This window comes from Sorghum bicolor, chromosome 5 (assembly GCF_000003195.3).
Source record: "Sorghum bicolor cultivar BTx623 chromosome 5, Sorghum_bicolor_NCBIv3, whole genome shotgun sequence".
Classification (NCBI taxonomy): Eukaryota; Viridiplantae; Streptophyta; class Magnoliopsida; order Poales; family Poaceae; genus Sorghum; species Sorghum bicolor.
Window position 1 is genome coordinate 61,228,037 of NC_012874.2, and position 15,025 is coordinate 61,243,061.

Here is a 15,025-nt window from a genome sequence, read left to right on the forward strand (position 1 = left end):
AAAAAAAAACCTCCATCCTCGCTCCCGTCGCCTCCCCGACCCCCACGTGGCTGCTCGTCTTCTCCTTCTCCTCTCGGTCTCCGCCGCCTGCGCCCCCGTCATCGCCCCTGCATGTTCCTCCCCTTCCCTTTCCTCTCCCTCCCTACCTCCCTCTCCACATGGTGGCGCACTACCCAATCCTGACCGTGGCTGCCTGCATGTGGTGCACGCGGGCTAGGCGCGGCAGTGCCGCCGGTGTGCGACACAGCCGCACCGGGAGCCCACGGCGGTGGCCGCCCCCCTGGCACGGCGCGCCGTAGGAAAGCCCCGCCATCGTCGGTCGTCCCCCACTCCCCCTGTGCGGTCTCCTGCACGCCGTGTGCGCAGCTCCTCCTCGATCCATCTACATGCTGGTTTGCTCCCTTCCTCTCTCTCTCTCTCTCTCTCTATCTATCTATCTATCTATCTATCTATCTATCTCTCTCTCCATCCTTGCTCTACGTAGGGTTTCCCGCACTGAATCAGCCATGTGCGGGTCGCATTGCTTTCCGATTTGGACGCAATCCAACAAGCCGAAGTCAATTTGAGACTAGATCTACTGTTCTCACACTTTTCTATTACCGATGTGCATGATTGTTGTCTTACTACATATTTTCTTTTGCGTTTTCCACCTGCTCGTATTAGTTGGCTCTTGAGACTAGCTTGCTGTCGTGCCATATAGCTGATGACATGACCATGTCGGTGATATTTGTTTGATTTCTTATTTCTTACTACGTTGTAGTGTTCATGAATTTGTGCCATATATCTAAGGACAGCAGCATGTCAATTGTATTTGTCCTGTTTCCTAGTGCACTGCGGTGGTCATGATTTTGTTCAATTCCAATGATGAGTACGCTTTCCTCTTGTTGTAGATTAATTTGAGACAAAAAGGGTAATGCTTTGTCAATGATTTGCAAAGGATCCTGTTCTTTTCCAAAAATCTGATTCTTGTTTTTGATGGTGCACGCAATTCTTCCCACTTTTGTAAATATATGATTTATCTACTCCTTCCTTCTAAGCTTGCTTGGTCTTTATACGGTATTAATTCTGATTATGCCTCTGATCCCTTCAGTTCATTTTGTGTGTCTACGCATTTTTTTTTGTATATGCAGTTTCTATTGCAAAAAAAAGACCATGTCTCGATGCATTGTGCTACTCCTATAATCTTTTCAGTATATATAGGTTCTTCCTATGGTGCTAATTTATTTATTTTAAAGTCTGAGCATATGCCATTGCTAATGATGTAGCTCTCCCAATTTGAGCAGACGACAACACCTGTGAGGCGTTTCCGATAAGCCTAAACATATTTCCATGGTATTGCTATTTTGTGTTTTTTGTTGACCATATGTCGATGCCAGTGAGAAGAGGTGCTTTTTGGTAACATGGCCGATGTCTCCTTCTGTGAGCTCTAACTCCTTTCCAGAGTTAAGTGACATTATTAGCCTCTCAAAACCCATATTCTTTCCTGGTTTCTCCCAGCGGCCACGTCGATCGGAATTCACCCTACCCTATCCACATCGTCCCAAAATTTCATGCTCTCTCTCCCCTTTCATTCTATAATCTCTCTCTCACTCTCTCTCTCTCCTGACATTGCGCCACTATGCCAGGGGTTAGAGTGGCCAACAGTCTTTTATGATGTTTCAATCTATTTTTGCTTTTATTAAACTGAGGCATTTAGCTTAGTAGTGATACAAACTGTTATATATATATATATATATATATATATATATATATATATATATATATGGTCCTTTCTTGTATTCTTTATGTACTTAGATGCTCTGGCATATGCAGTGATGACTTACTCAGTTATCTCTTATTTCCTGCAATTCACGGCTACTTGGAAAAAATGTTGCTCTTCAGGTTTTATGCTTTTTTGTGTCAGTTGTGTCAGTTGGAAGAAATTTGTAGACGACAGAGGTGCTCTCTCTCTCCATTTCTCATCTTCCCCCTCAGCTCTCCTCACTATGAGGATCTTGGCCTCCCTCCTGTAGGAGGCCATTGGCTCCTACCTCTCTCTTATTTTTAAATATGCAGATCATGCAGATAATGGATAGCCTTCGTTATAAAACAATGATAAGTTGTTCCATTCTTCATGTTACCTACTGAGACTTTGGGGTTGTGCAATGATGAACTTTTTTATATCAAGACAATGGAATTATGCAATGAGCCAATGATGATTACTTATTTCATCCTTCCATGATTCTTGCTATTTGCATTAGTTCTGTGATCACAATTGCCATTATGTCTTACTGATTGCCTTTTGCATGTGCTATTTGGTTTTCGTTGGTTCCTACAATTTGTTCGTTTGTTGCTGACCATAGGATGTCTTTGCTTCACATAATTTGTTGGTTGTTCTATTACTGAGCACGCCCCATTGCCAATGATGTATTTATTCCTATCCATCTATTTTCACTTTGTGTAAACATGCTTATTTTGCTACGCATGATTCTCATATTCATTTTCTTCCTATAGGTGACTTAATTTGATTATGTCATATAATTATTTATGCCTTTTGCTCCATTCATTCATTTGGTTATAGTAGTGCCAGTGCCTCCTGATTGGGAGGATGACATGATTGAGGCGGCTTAATCTCCAAACAAAAAAGAAGGAAGAGGCATGTTCAATGGAATTGTCCAATCACATTGTCCTCTCTCCTGTATTGCACACTCATATAAACAAAAAAAGAGTATTGTATGCATGTTCGAACTAGGGTTGCTACTTGGTTAGGGTTAGGTTTTGGTCACACTCACATGAATAAAAAAAATAATGGACTCACTATTATATGCATGTTTGAACTAGGGTTGCCACTTGGTTGGTTTCAGGTTTTTATCCACCCAAACATTGTCATCAGCCCATGTCATTCGAACTCATGTATCCTGCTACTTGACATCTTCTCAAATTTTTTTTTGCTCAGTAGCTTGTGCAAGTACTGATCGGGTGTAGCTTGATGAGCCTCGCAGGGGCTATGTGTAGCTTGGTGAGCCTCGCATGTTTGAAACTGCTATGCTGCTAGGTAATTAGCATTTCTATGCTTATGCTATTTGGCTATTGTTGTATGGTTACGGTAACTATTACTAATGATGCCAGTGATATTATTTCCTTATAGCAAACCGGCTTCTTTATGGCAGAGATGACCTATGCATAATGTTTACCTTGGTGAGGTTTATAGGTTTCCAAATTCCAACTGTTATGCTGGCAGGTAATTAGCATTGCTTGCTCTGTATCGCTGCCACCTTTCAAATCGGATGCTGAGCTAAACTAAATTAAAATCTCCATGTACATCTCCAGCCATTTTTTCTTATGGAAGGCTATTTACTTAATTAATATTTTATATTTAGCTTACATGTATGAGCTGACCTAAAATATTTCTCGTTTATGAGCTCAGCTAGAGCACTTTTCTTATGACAGGCCATTTACGTATATGAACTAGACTGACCGAGCGTTTCTTAGCAAACTGATATTTATCATGATGCGCGGCACTAATGCAGGATGTCAATGAAAATATGTTCACTACTCTTTGTGCCTCAGTTCCCCCCTTTTAGCTCATAATCTTTGTAGCCGCTAATACTTTGCTCAATTATTCTATGTATTTATCTTAGGTGTCAAGAAAAAAATAGCCCCACAGCAGTATGGTTTTCTTCAACAACTTTTCCTTCTACTATAAATGATGAAGATGGTAGGATCGGCCAACCTACATGCTAAATTTCTACAATGCACTATAGAAAAAACCTAGCCTTGCCTAAATAGATTGCTCAAACTTACTGCAAGTTAAGAATTATAATTCACAAATTTTTGACCCATTAGTTTCCAGAAAGTATAACCCTAGCCTGCTTGAATTCTGTAAATGGTAGTCCATCCAAATTTCAGCTCTTCTGTGTGGAGAAACTGTCACCACAGTTGATAGGTAACACCTCTAAGTGGCATGCATATTGGTTGATAAACCTGCACATAATTATGCTTCCTGTATTACTAATGTTTCCTATGTATTGCACTTACTACTTATTAGCTTGTAATTTTATTTGCAGTATCCCTGTCCAGACAGTTTCTCCACTAATTTCTTCGCTCCTTGTGTGCAGTGAATAGCCGTTATTTCTTAGTGATACATTGAACAAACAGTTTCTAGAGATGTTCTTCTTTTTTAGTAAGAAACTTACTTTGGGCCTTTACCTATATTGGTCACCTATTACACAAAAATTCTTTTAGCTTAGTGCCATTTTTTGTCTAGGTACCTGGCTTTTAGGCCTTTAAATTATATCATCTTATTTGCTGATGTGCTACATGAAATTGGTAAGACAATTTTAGGCCTTCCTAGATAGAGTCTCGTTTGGAACCCTCAGCGCCCTAATTTGCTTGGTTACTTTTTCTTCGAAATAAAAGACTCCTGCTCCAATATATGTAAGTGTACACAAAATATTCTTTTATGATTATTTGTTGCCTACCTCATGCAGCATAGCCATTGTGGTGTTGTTCAAAATCAGGTTATCAGGTGCCTATTCTTTTCATCGTGTATTCTTAGAGAGATGTAATACATATTAAAAGCATATGTTATAGATTCAGTTCGTGCCTTCGAAATCCGACTCTCAAGTCATCCATTATAACATTTTACTGAATCTGTGATCTTTATTTATGTGTGAGTCTGTATAATTGTTTTTCAAGACTAAAAAAACATGGCTTTCTTACATGTTAGTGTGCACTTTAGATTTCGTTAAGCATATGGATACTCAGATTCTGAAGGAGTAGCAATTCTGTTTTTGTTTTGAGCCCATCGAACTAACATTGTTCACAAAGTGACAGGACTAAAGTTTAGTTAGGGGTATCAAACACCCCCTAGCTTGTGCTTTATGTGTTCCTCACGTCCAAAAGTACCATCTTCACTGCCAACAGGTGTACATACACGGCATGGCGACACTCATCGCCAACAACCACCAGAGACCAGAATCGCCAATATCTAAAAAAAATTATGTGATCTTTTTGTGCCATGCTATCCAATTTCTGAAATATCTATGTACAACATGGCCTTGAAACAACACTAAAATGTATGTAACATTCAGTTACCCAACATACGTAGTATGTGTCTATGTACATATTACAATTCTTAATTTTCAGTCCATAAATTACATATTCATTTATTTGTGACACTTATGACTTGCTAACACAGTATGCCTGTGTAAAATATAAGTGCTTACCTGTCAATGCACCCTGGTTTTATACGTTAAAAACACTGCTTGTGGCATATAAAACCTACCTGCACGAACCAAAGAATGGTTATCTACGACGGAACATTCCTACATTATGTGTCGTATACGTACCAATACTATTGTACTTATGTGCTATATCAACCATGTATCCAGAGCAGCCGCATAACCTATCCTTTCTTATCTATTGACACTAATATGTAAATTTCGATACGCGCGCTAATGCGCGTGGCTCATACTAGTGCATACCAAATTTCAAGCCATTCCAAATAGATTTGGTCACTCAAACTCAGACTTGATCTCAGCTAGCTCAGGTTTTCAATATAGGACAGATTTCAAGCAATTGAGCTATACTTGTTCAAATTGAATCAAACTTGAAATCAACTTGATTGAATGCATTCACAAGACATATATCAATTCAATCCACTTACTAAAAGTCATCTCATGAACTTATTCAACTCAAATCAATCCAAACTTGATTACTAATCATTTTATCCATTCAATCATCTTATAGCAAGCAACATTGCATATATATCCAATTCAATCAACTCATATGCACCCAAATGAATGTGATCAACAAAGATATACCTTGGTTAGCTCATGATCATCCAATTTACAAGCTTCAACTCATGGATTTGCAAGCCATCAAATAATCCAATAAATCACCACAACTTGAATGTGACACTTGTAGCACATTTGGACTTCACTATCTTATCATGACATTGGGTTTGGATGTGCACTAGGCTTCAATACTTGACTCAATCATATGATGAACAATATAATATCAATTGAATCAAGCCTCCAATGCTGATGGTACCTACACACATTCATCCACTTTTTGATGGTACCCAAACTAGTTTGGGTCCTCTCAAGTTAGGTGCAACATACTTAGGTGATGCCTTAGCATGAATAGCGGGATGTTTTGCAATGGAAACCATAGAGGTACCATTACCATCCTTTCTAAGCATTTTATTGTTATCAATTGAAATAGGCTTAGAACTATTACCTAGGGGACATGAATGAGCCATGTGTCCCCTTTCCCGGCATAAGTAGCAACTTCTTTTGGATTGAGCCTTTTCTTCCTTGCTCATGTGTTGCTTCTCATTGCCTTGCCTCTTGAAAGTTGCTTGAGCCTTCTTCTCAAGCTTGGTAGGACACTTCGAGGCATAGTGTCCATCATTCTTGCACTCAAAGCACTTGATGTGAGCATAAGTTTTCTTCTTGTCTTCATTCTTGCTCATCATCTTGGCATCTTGGATTTGCATTGGATGCCTTGCTCTTCCACCCCTTCTTGTCTTCTTCTTCTTCATAATCAAGTCATCACCATCATGGTAGATCTTGACTTGAGCTTGGGGTGTTTTCTCTTGCTCAACTTGTGGCTTTGGTTGAGGCTCTTCTTGTTGCTTCACCAATTGCTTGGTTGGGCACATTGAGATGAGATGACCCCAAGTGCGGCACTTGAAGCACTTGACATGCTTGAGCCTCTCTTCTTCCTTCATCTTCTTGAGCTTTTCTTTGTTTGGGCAACCATTGGCAAGATGTCCCACTTCATGGCACCGGTAGCACATGAAATGAGAAAGCTTTCTCTTTTCTTGCTTTCTTTTGCCCTTTGTCATCTTCTCCTTGAAGCCAAGGCCACACTTGTCACCATAGTTTCTTTGGGTCTTCAATATATTCTCAAAGGTGACTTTTGAGTAGTAGCACCTCTCTAGCTTGTTGCTCAAATTCTTCACTTGTTCATTGAGCTTATTGTTCTCCTTCAAAAGGTTAGTCTCACAAGACATAGAAGTAGAACAAGCATCTAAATGTGAAGAACATGGCATAGATAATAAATCATCACAAGAGGTGGATACATGCTTCTTGCCTACATCACAAGGGTTAGTAACAATATGTGATTGATCATTTGACCCAAGTGATGAGCTCTCACTAGTTTTAATTTCTTTATTAGAAATCTTCTTAGTGAGAAATGCATGATCTTTTACCAAGTTGTCATGAGCAACACAAAGTTCCTCATGAGCCAATTTTAGCTCCTTATGTGAACAAGTAGTAACATAAAGTAGATGCTTTTGTTGTTCACATGTGGTCTTTAGAAATGAGTTTTCATTTTTCAATTTATTTGTTTTAGCCATCTCATTTCTTAAAGCTTTGGTGAGTCTACATACAAGCTCAAAATTTGGATCATCACAATCAACAATCACACCTCCAATAGATACCTTGTCGTCACTGTGAGACATGGAGGAATGTGATGAAGTGGATGAGCTTGTAGAAGCATCACTCTCATAGCCATCATCTTCATCCTCACTTGACCATGAGGTGGAGCAATCCTCCACAACCACCGTGTTGTGGTCATGCTCAACATCCTCACGTGCATCCACCTTTGGCACATCATATTCTTTGATGATCGCCCCATATTTCTCATTGAGATAACTCCAAATCTCATGAGCGGACTTCATATCCATGATCTCACCAAATATGTTATCTTTCATGGATGAATAGAAGATGTTAGTAGCTTGGTAGTCGAGATGTAGACATTTCTCTTGTGCTTGAGTTAGATTCTCTTCATCCAACACATGAGAAAGGCCTACATCTACCATCCACCACATTCGAGGAGAAATAAACTTAAAATTGCATGTCATCCAATTTCTCCACTGTGCAAAGTGTGTGCCATCAAAAATGTGTGGACACTCAACATCTAGCCCATAAGCCGTCATCCTCTCGGGTCGGTGAAGACCATAAATGAGAGACCTAGCTCTGATACCACTTGAAGGGTCGAGATGGCGGACTAGAGGGGGGTGAATAGTCCTTTCTAAAACTTTAACTCACCGGCTAACCGAAACAAGTGCGGAATTAAAACTATCGGTCTAGCCAAGACTACACCCCTCTATCTAAGTTCTCTAGCACCTTGAAAAGATCCTAAACAAGCAAGCAAGGTGCTACCTTAGCAAGAGCTCACATAATCAATTTTAGGAGCAAGGTCACACAAACCTATGCAACTAGTAATTTGCAAACTGGGGAAGCTCCTACACAAACTAGTGAGGCAAAGCGCACAAAGCCTAAGCTCACTATCAAGCTCAATAACAAGGCAAATAATGCCAAATTAGAGAGCGCAACTTACTTAGCTACACAAACTAAGCAATGTGACTAACAAGGTTACACAAACCAAATTAGTCACACAAGGGAACTACTTCTAGCTACACAAGCAAGAAGGTAACTAGCAAGCTACACAAGCTAACTAATTACAAGAGCAACAACATAAGCACAAGTATAGAAAGTAAGAACAAGTTTGTGTTAGGGATTTGCAAACCAACGGGAAGAACAATGTTGACACGATGATTTTCTCCCGAGGTTCACTTGGTTGCCACCAAGCTACGTCCCCGTTGAGACAAGCTCCAAGGTTGCCGCCGGTCCTCTTGCTAGTGGTGACCCGCAAGTCACACTCTCCCACATGGAGTGCTTACCACAAGCTCTAGCACTTGACCCGGCCGGACCACTTGTCGCTCTTCACGTCTCGCTCAACTAGAGTTGCTCTTCGCGATCCCCGCGGGGTGAGCACCGTACCCCTCACAATCTCTTCTCCGAAGCACCGCACAATCTCCTTGCGTGCTTCGACGGAGTCACAAGCCACCAAGCCGTCTAGGAGGTGGCAACCTCCAAGAGTAACAAGCACCACCGGCTTGCAACACGAACACCTAGTGCCACTCGATGCAATCTCTCAATGCAATGCACTAGAATCGCTCACTCACACAATCGGATGATCACTATCAAGCATATGTGAGTTAGAGGCTTCACTAGCACACCCCAAGCATGGACACTAAGTCCCAAGGGTGCTCAGCACCAGCCAAGGCCGGCCACCACTTCTATTTATAGCCCCAAGGGCTAAACTAGCCGTTGCCCTTTCACTGGGCAAAAGTCGTGAGCACTGGACTCACTGTAGGTAGCACCAGACGCTGGAACAGTGCATCATGTGCTCCAAAAACAGCCACGTGTCACTAGCCGTTTGAACTTGACCGTTGCCACCAACGGCTAGCACACGCACGCGCGTCTGGAACAGTAGCACCGCACGCTCTGCTGCTTCACACCGGACGCGTCCTGTGCACACCGGACTCACACGCAGAGAGCAACGCAAACTTGCAGCAGCACCGGACTCTCAGCGTCCTGTGACACCGGACTCGTCCTGTGCGCACCGAACTCTCAGCGTCCTGTGCCACCGGACTCGTCCTGTGCCTGCAGTTCAACTTGTTAGGTTGCTAACTTCTAGCTCTGAACTCCGAATTCGATGATTTTGGACATTTTGGAAAGCTTACTTAGAGTACTATCCAATATATATGAATACTCAATCCAAATCAAAATGGATCAAAGCAGTATTCCAATCTAAAAGCCATCCTAATGTCCGGAGAACACCGAAAGACTTCTCTCTCTTCTCCAAGTTGAACAAAATCAACTTCAACACCTTCTCCTTTCCAAATGTGCCAACACCACCAAGTGTACACCACCATGTGCAAGTGTGTTAGCATTTTCACAAATATTTTCCCAAAGGAGTTAGCCTCTCAACTTGCCACGCCACTCGATCCTAACACGTATGCAAAGTTAGATCGCTCAAGTGGCACTAGATGACCGATATGCAAACAAGTTTGCCCCTCTTGATAGTACGGCCATCTATCCTAAATCCGGTCATAAACTTCTCTACACACCTATGATCGGTGAAATGGAAAAGCCCTAGGTTATACCTTTGCCTTGCGCTTTCCATTCCATCTCCTCCAATGTTGATGCAACACATGCACCAACCAATCACCAAATGATATGATCCACTTCATATCATCACGCGACCGTATTGGTTCATTGATCTTGACCTCACTTGCTCTTCACCGTTGCCTCGGTCCATCGGCGCCAAGTCTTGCTCAAGCTTCACCGTCACACGCGATCCCTCGCTTTAAAGCCTCCGACTTGCCCTTCACTCTTGCAACCGGTCCATCGAGCCAAGCCTCATCTTGATCTTCTCCACCTTGGCCACATGACTCCATGTCATGTCTCATATGCAATGAGCTCCTCCATCCTCATATAATCACCTGTGGACTAATCTCCTGTGTATCTCACATAAACACTATTTAGTCCACCTAAGTTGTCACTCAATTACCAAAAACAAACAAGGACCTTTCACCAGTAGATGCAGTCCTCATGAAAATGCACTTTGGATCCCTCGCAACTCAAATGGATGCACAATCAAGCAAGAGATTGAGTGGGAGAGGTTTGGCTTAGCTAACAAGGATGTATCAATGATCAAAACATCCAAGAGAGTGAGCTTAGAGCTGGCCAAGTTCTGTTTATAGAGCCCCATGTGTTCACTAGCGTGCATCCATTCAAATGTCGAAGGGCAACTGTACCAAGCTTCGGACCCAAGGTCTGGACTAGTCTCCCTAGGTCCAGATCTCTACAATAACCAATGAGCAAATGCTTGTTTGTCAATAAAAAATGAGCAAATGCCACATGTTCTTGCATTCAAATGTTACAGTGCACACGCAATAGCTAACTGCCTTACTCTGGACTAGACAGGCACAACCACCATCTGGACCAACACATGCAGAGTCTAGATGACTCCATAGAGCTCCCTGAGTGGCAAAACGCATTCGAACTGAGTTCAGACCATGGTTCGGACCAATCTCCACTTAGGTCCAAATAGTTTTGCCTCTTCTCTGTCTCCATAAAATAATTCTTTAGACCTGTGTGACTTTGTTTGGACACCTGACACACCAGTGCCAGGAGCTAGTGCATAGTGTCGCTCCCCTTAGGGTTAGGTACTAGACCCATGCACCATGGTCTGGACCACCTAAATCCTAGAGTTTGGTTTCTTCTTCTCTAAGTCAACTCCTATCTTCAACCGTTGTTCCCATGTGCCAACACTAAAGTGATCCACCACTTGTGCACATGTGTTAGCACATTTTGAAAGCATTTTTAAGAGCTTTAAGTTAGCACACTAGGTCCTAATGCATATACATGAATGACATCAACTAATTAGAGTACAACTATGAATGACACCATGATTTTCCCTGCTTTATAGTATGGCAATCTATCATAAACCCAATCACACCCTCTCTAGTGCCTTGATTGGCGAAACAAAGATGGCCCTATTAAGTATACCTTTTTCTTGAGGCTATTTTCGTTTTCTCTATCTTCTTTTCCATGTTGGAGCACTTGATCTATCTTTTGGCCACCTCCATCATCATGAGTGCCAACATCATCAAGCTCCACACTTGGTGTGTACCAACCTATGTCAGATACACTTAGAGCTTGAGGTTAGTACACTTATCCAAAACCAAACTAGGGGTAATTGACGACAACCTTCACAAACATATGAATTAAAATTATTTTTGGATTCATGTTGCTTGCCCAAGCATTTTTACCATGTCTCTGCTTCTATTATCACTCCTTGTTCTCTCACCTTTGTATGACCAACTTTCCCCTATCTTACTATCTTTATGAATCTCTATCCCCTTTGTCGAAACTGAGCTCAAATTTTAGATAGGACATGAATATATTTTTGTGAGGATCATTAATTCAGTTTGCTTCAATCTAATCATTTAGCAAAGAAATGTAAGTTGGTTCGATCCAATACAAGCTTCTTCACACATCTTTCACTGGTTACCCATGTTAAGTTAAAGAATTTGAAATCATTTTGTAGGTTCAACACTAGGTTCACAAGCCCACAAACATGTCATATGTTACCACGAGATTATATCAGGCATAGAAACAACAGTGGTACCATATAAGCATTAAATTCACTTGATTTTCATGGATGAGCCTAGTAACATGAGGAATGACTAGATGCACTAAACATGTCCGTAGCAAAGGATGTATGCCATGCCAAAAAATTTTACTGGATTTGTAGAAAGACATGCAAGTCATATAAGTGGGGATGCATCAACACATATTCATTCCTTAGCTTGCAAAACCTTTTGTCATCAAGTGGCTTAGTGAATATGTGTGTGTGTATAAGAACATAAATATCCTTAGTATAAATGCATTGTCATAAATTTTGTTGCCTTCTAGCATGTCAAAGTCAAACTAGTGTTTCGGTATCTCATGACTTTAGTTCCGTGTAGATCTTAAGGCCTATTTTTTTTAGCTAATTACTCACTTCTGCTGGCCATAAGGAAAAAGCTAAAATAAACTGTCTAACTAAAAGGTGAAAAACATATTGTAAGGACATTTTATGGTTTTAGGTATGCTAACAAACAAAAAAAATTATAAATACCAGTAGTGAAGAGCCAAAAAGTTCGAAGGCAAAAGACAGAAAGCCAGCTTTTGAGCCACAAACCAGAATGTTGTACCTCGGACAAATATCCTTAATGCTGCAAGTTACCCATACTGATTATTGTGGACTAACTTCACAATGTTTTTCTGAAGAAGTTTCGTGGCTTAGTAATAAGTTTGATCACCTAATGCCTCTGTAACAACACCATCCTTCTTAATTAAAAATCAAATTGATATATGCACTACAAAAAAGCTCTGCGCTAGCGGTGGAGCATAATTTTCACTGGCGGATTCAATTAAAGAACGCCTGTGGAAAGAAACCGGCTTGCCCAACTAAAAATTCGTCTGTGAAAATCAATTTTCACTGGCGGTTTTCCTAGTAGAAATGGTGCATTTACACTGGCGGTTTCTAAAGAAAACCGCCAGTGAAAATTGATTTTCACATGTGTTTTTCCTAACAAAACCACCTGTAGAAATATTGTATTTCTACAGACAGTTCTCCTAAGGAACCGCCACAATAATTTGAAATTAAATTTTTTGAGCTTTTTAAATGACCTTGTTTGGAAAAACCGCCAATGTAAAAGTTGTAGATCTCGAAAAGTTATAAAACTTTGTAGTTGATAACCTTTTCATTTAAAATCATCTTGTTGTCGAAAACTACGTTTGAGTTTCTTAAATTTGAAATTCAATTTTTGTAGATTACCTCAGATGGAGAAACTACCAATATAAAAGTTGTAGATCTTGAAAAGTTATCAATATTTGTAGTTGACAAGTTTTATATTTGAATCCATTTAGGGCCTCATATAATCAATATATGCTCTGTTTAGGGTAATATGTGGGAAACTAAACTCTAATATATACACAATTAAGTTATGGGTGGAGTGGTAGAAGAGGTTGCATGTGAGGGCGAGGTCTTAGGTTCAAAAATTGCACTAGTCTTGTAGTGCATTGCTTTACATGATAAAATAAAATGCGACTTTTTTCCCTATTTTTAGAAGCCGATTTTGTATTTTCAAGAAAAATATTTCCATACTCTGCAAACAAATATCCAAGGGTGAAAAGATGAATAGAGTTATAAAAACTACACCGAAATATAGGCTAACCTTATTGAAAAAAAATCAGCGTGTTCAAACTTCAGACCAACAGGGCAAAGAGATTTATTTCTTCGCATACCGCTAACCACATTGTTCATCTCCTGCGTAGTAAAAGCCTAAAAGAAGCCTCCATGAAGGTCAAGTTAACTTCACTTGACAGAAGAGTGGCCAGATTGAAATGCATATGTTGAAACTCACTTCACCTGGCCTTTCTTTGAATACCTGCCAGCACAACACATTGTCCTTATCCTGGGTACTAAAAAGAGCCTCCAGGAAGGTCAAGTTAACTATACCACAACGAAGATTAGCCTGGTTAAAATGCATATGTTGAAGCGCACTGACACCTTCTTTGATTGCCAGCAAGAACAAATTATTCTTATCTGATTGTTCAGAAAGAAAAAACAATGCAAATGTCCTCAATGGTTGAGATTATGCTTGCCCGATGCTTAATTATTGTAGTGGCTCGAAAAAGTTTTGTGCTTCAATTGCCAGATTTAACATGGCCACTTTATTACAGAACTATGGTGTTTCCAATAAAATCTTTGCTACGTTAGAATATCCTTGAAATTACATCTTACGTGTTTTCTCAACTATTTTCTCATAAGAGACATTTAGGGCCCTATTGGTTGGGCTTTTCAACATACTTTGGCTTCCCAAAAAGCCAAAAGCCTACCAAGGGGGTTGGCTTCGACCCAAAGACAAAACTAAAACTAGCTTTTGGCTTGTAAAAATTTCACAGCACTCTAACCCTTGCTTTCGCCTACCGTGACTTCCAAGTTTTGCTAAACCTGACAATGGTTATGTACGTACTAGATCACTTTTTATTCGATTCCTTGACCTATCGCGTGAGGAACAGGGCTTGCACATATTATACTCCTACACTGCAACTGCGGGCGAGCTTGAGCTGTCCTGGTCGGAGGAAAGCAGCGCCTAATGGGGCTGCTCCTTCGTGGCTTGGCGTCAGAGAGAAAGGGAGAGAGTTGAGTGGGGAGGGCTATGGATGATATGTGTGGTCCGCTCAACAGTTTTCTCCAAAAGCCACGGCTACTCAACCGAACGACTTTCGACTTTATTACAATCCACACCCCATGGTACTTTTTTCATAGCCCACAGTTCTCAACAACTTTTTAAGAAGCCACAACTCAGGTCTTGTTTAGATACACCCAAAAACTCAAAACTCACATCGAATCTTGCGGTACATGTATGAAATATTAAATATAGATAAAAAAGATAACTAATTGCACAGTTTACCTGTAAATCACGAGACAAATCTTTTAAACCTAGTTGCTCCATGATTGGATAATGTTTGTCAAATAAAAACGAAAGTACTACAGTGTCAAAATCCAAAAAATTTTAGATCTAAACAAGGCCTCAACCAAATGGGCCTAATTTCAATGTTACCTAATATAGTGTAGCATAAAGGGACTCAAGATAATATCTGCAATAATCATACACAACTCCCCTAAA

General features: G+C 40.5%; 1 long non-coding RNA gene across 2 annotated transcripts; it reads left to right on the forward strand.

The window, feature by feature from the left end:
* Nucleotides 211-5,150, forward strand: LOC110435547. 2 transcript variants are annotated; one of them, XR_002453282.1, is made up of 3 exons: nucleotides 211-392; nucleotides 2,936-3,034; nucleotides 3,128-5,150. It is a non-coding gene; the product is annotated as an uncharacterized LOC110435547 (long non-coding RNA). The 2 variants fall into 2 exon arrangements; XR_002453283.1 differs by having other exon boundaries at nucleotides 212-392; nucleotides 2,939-3,034.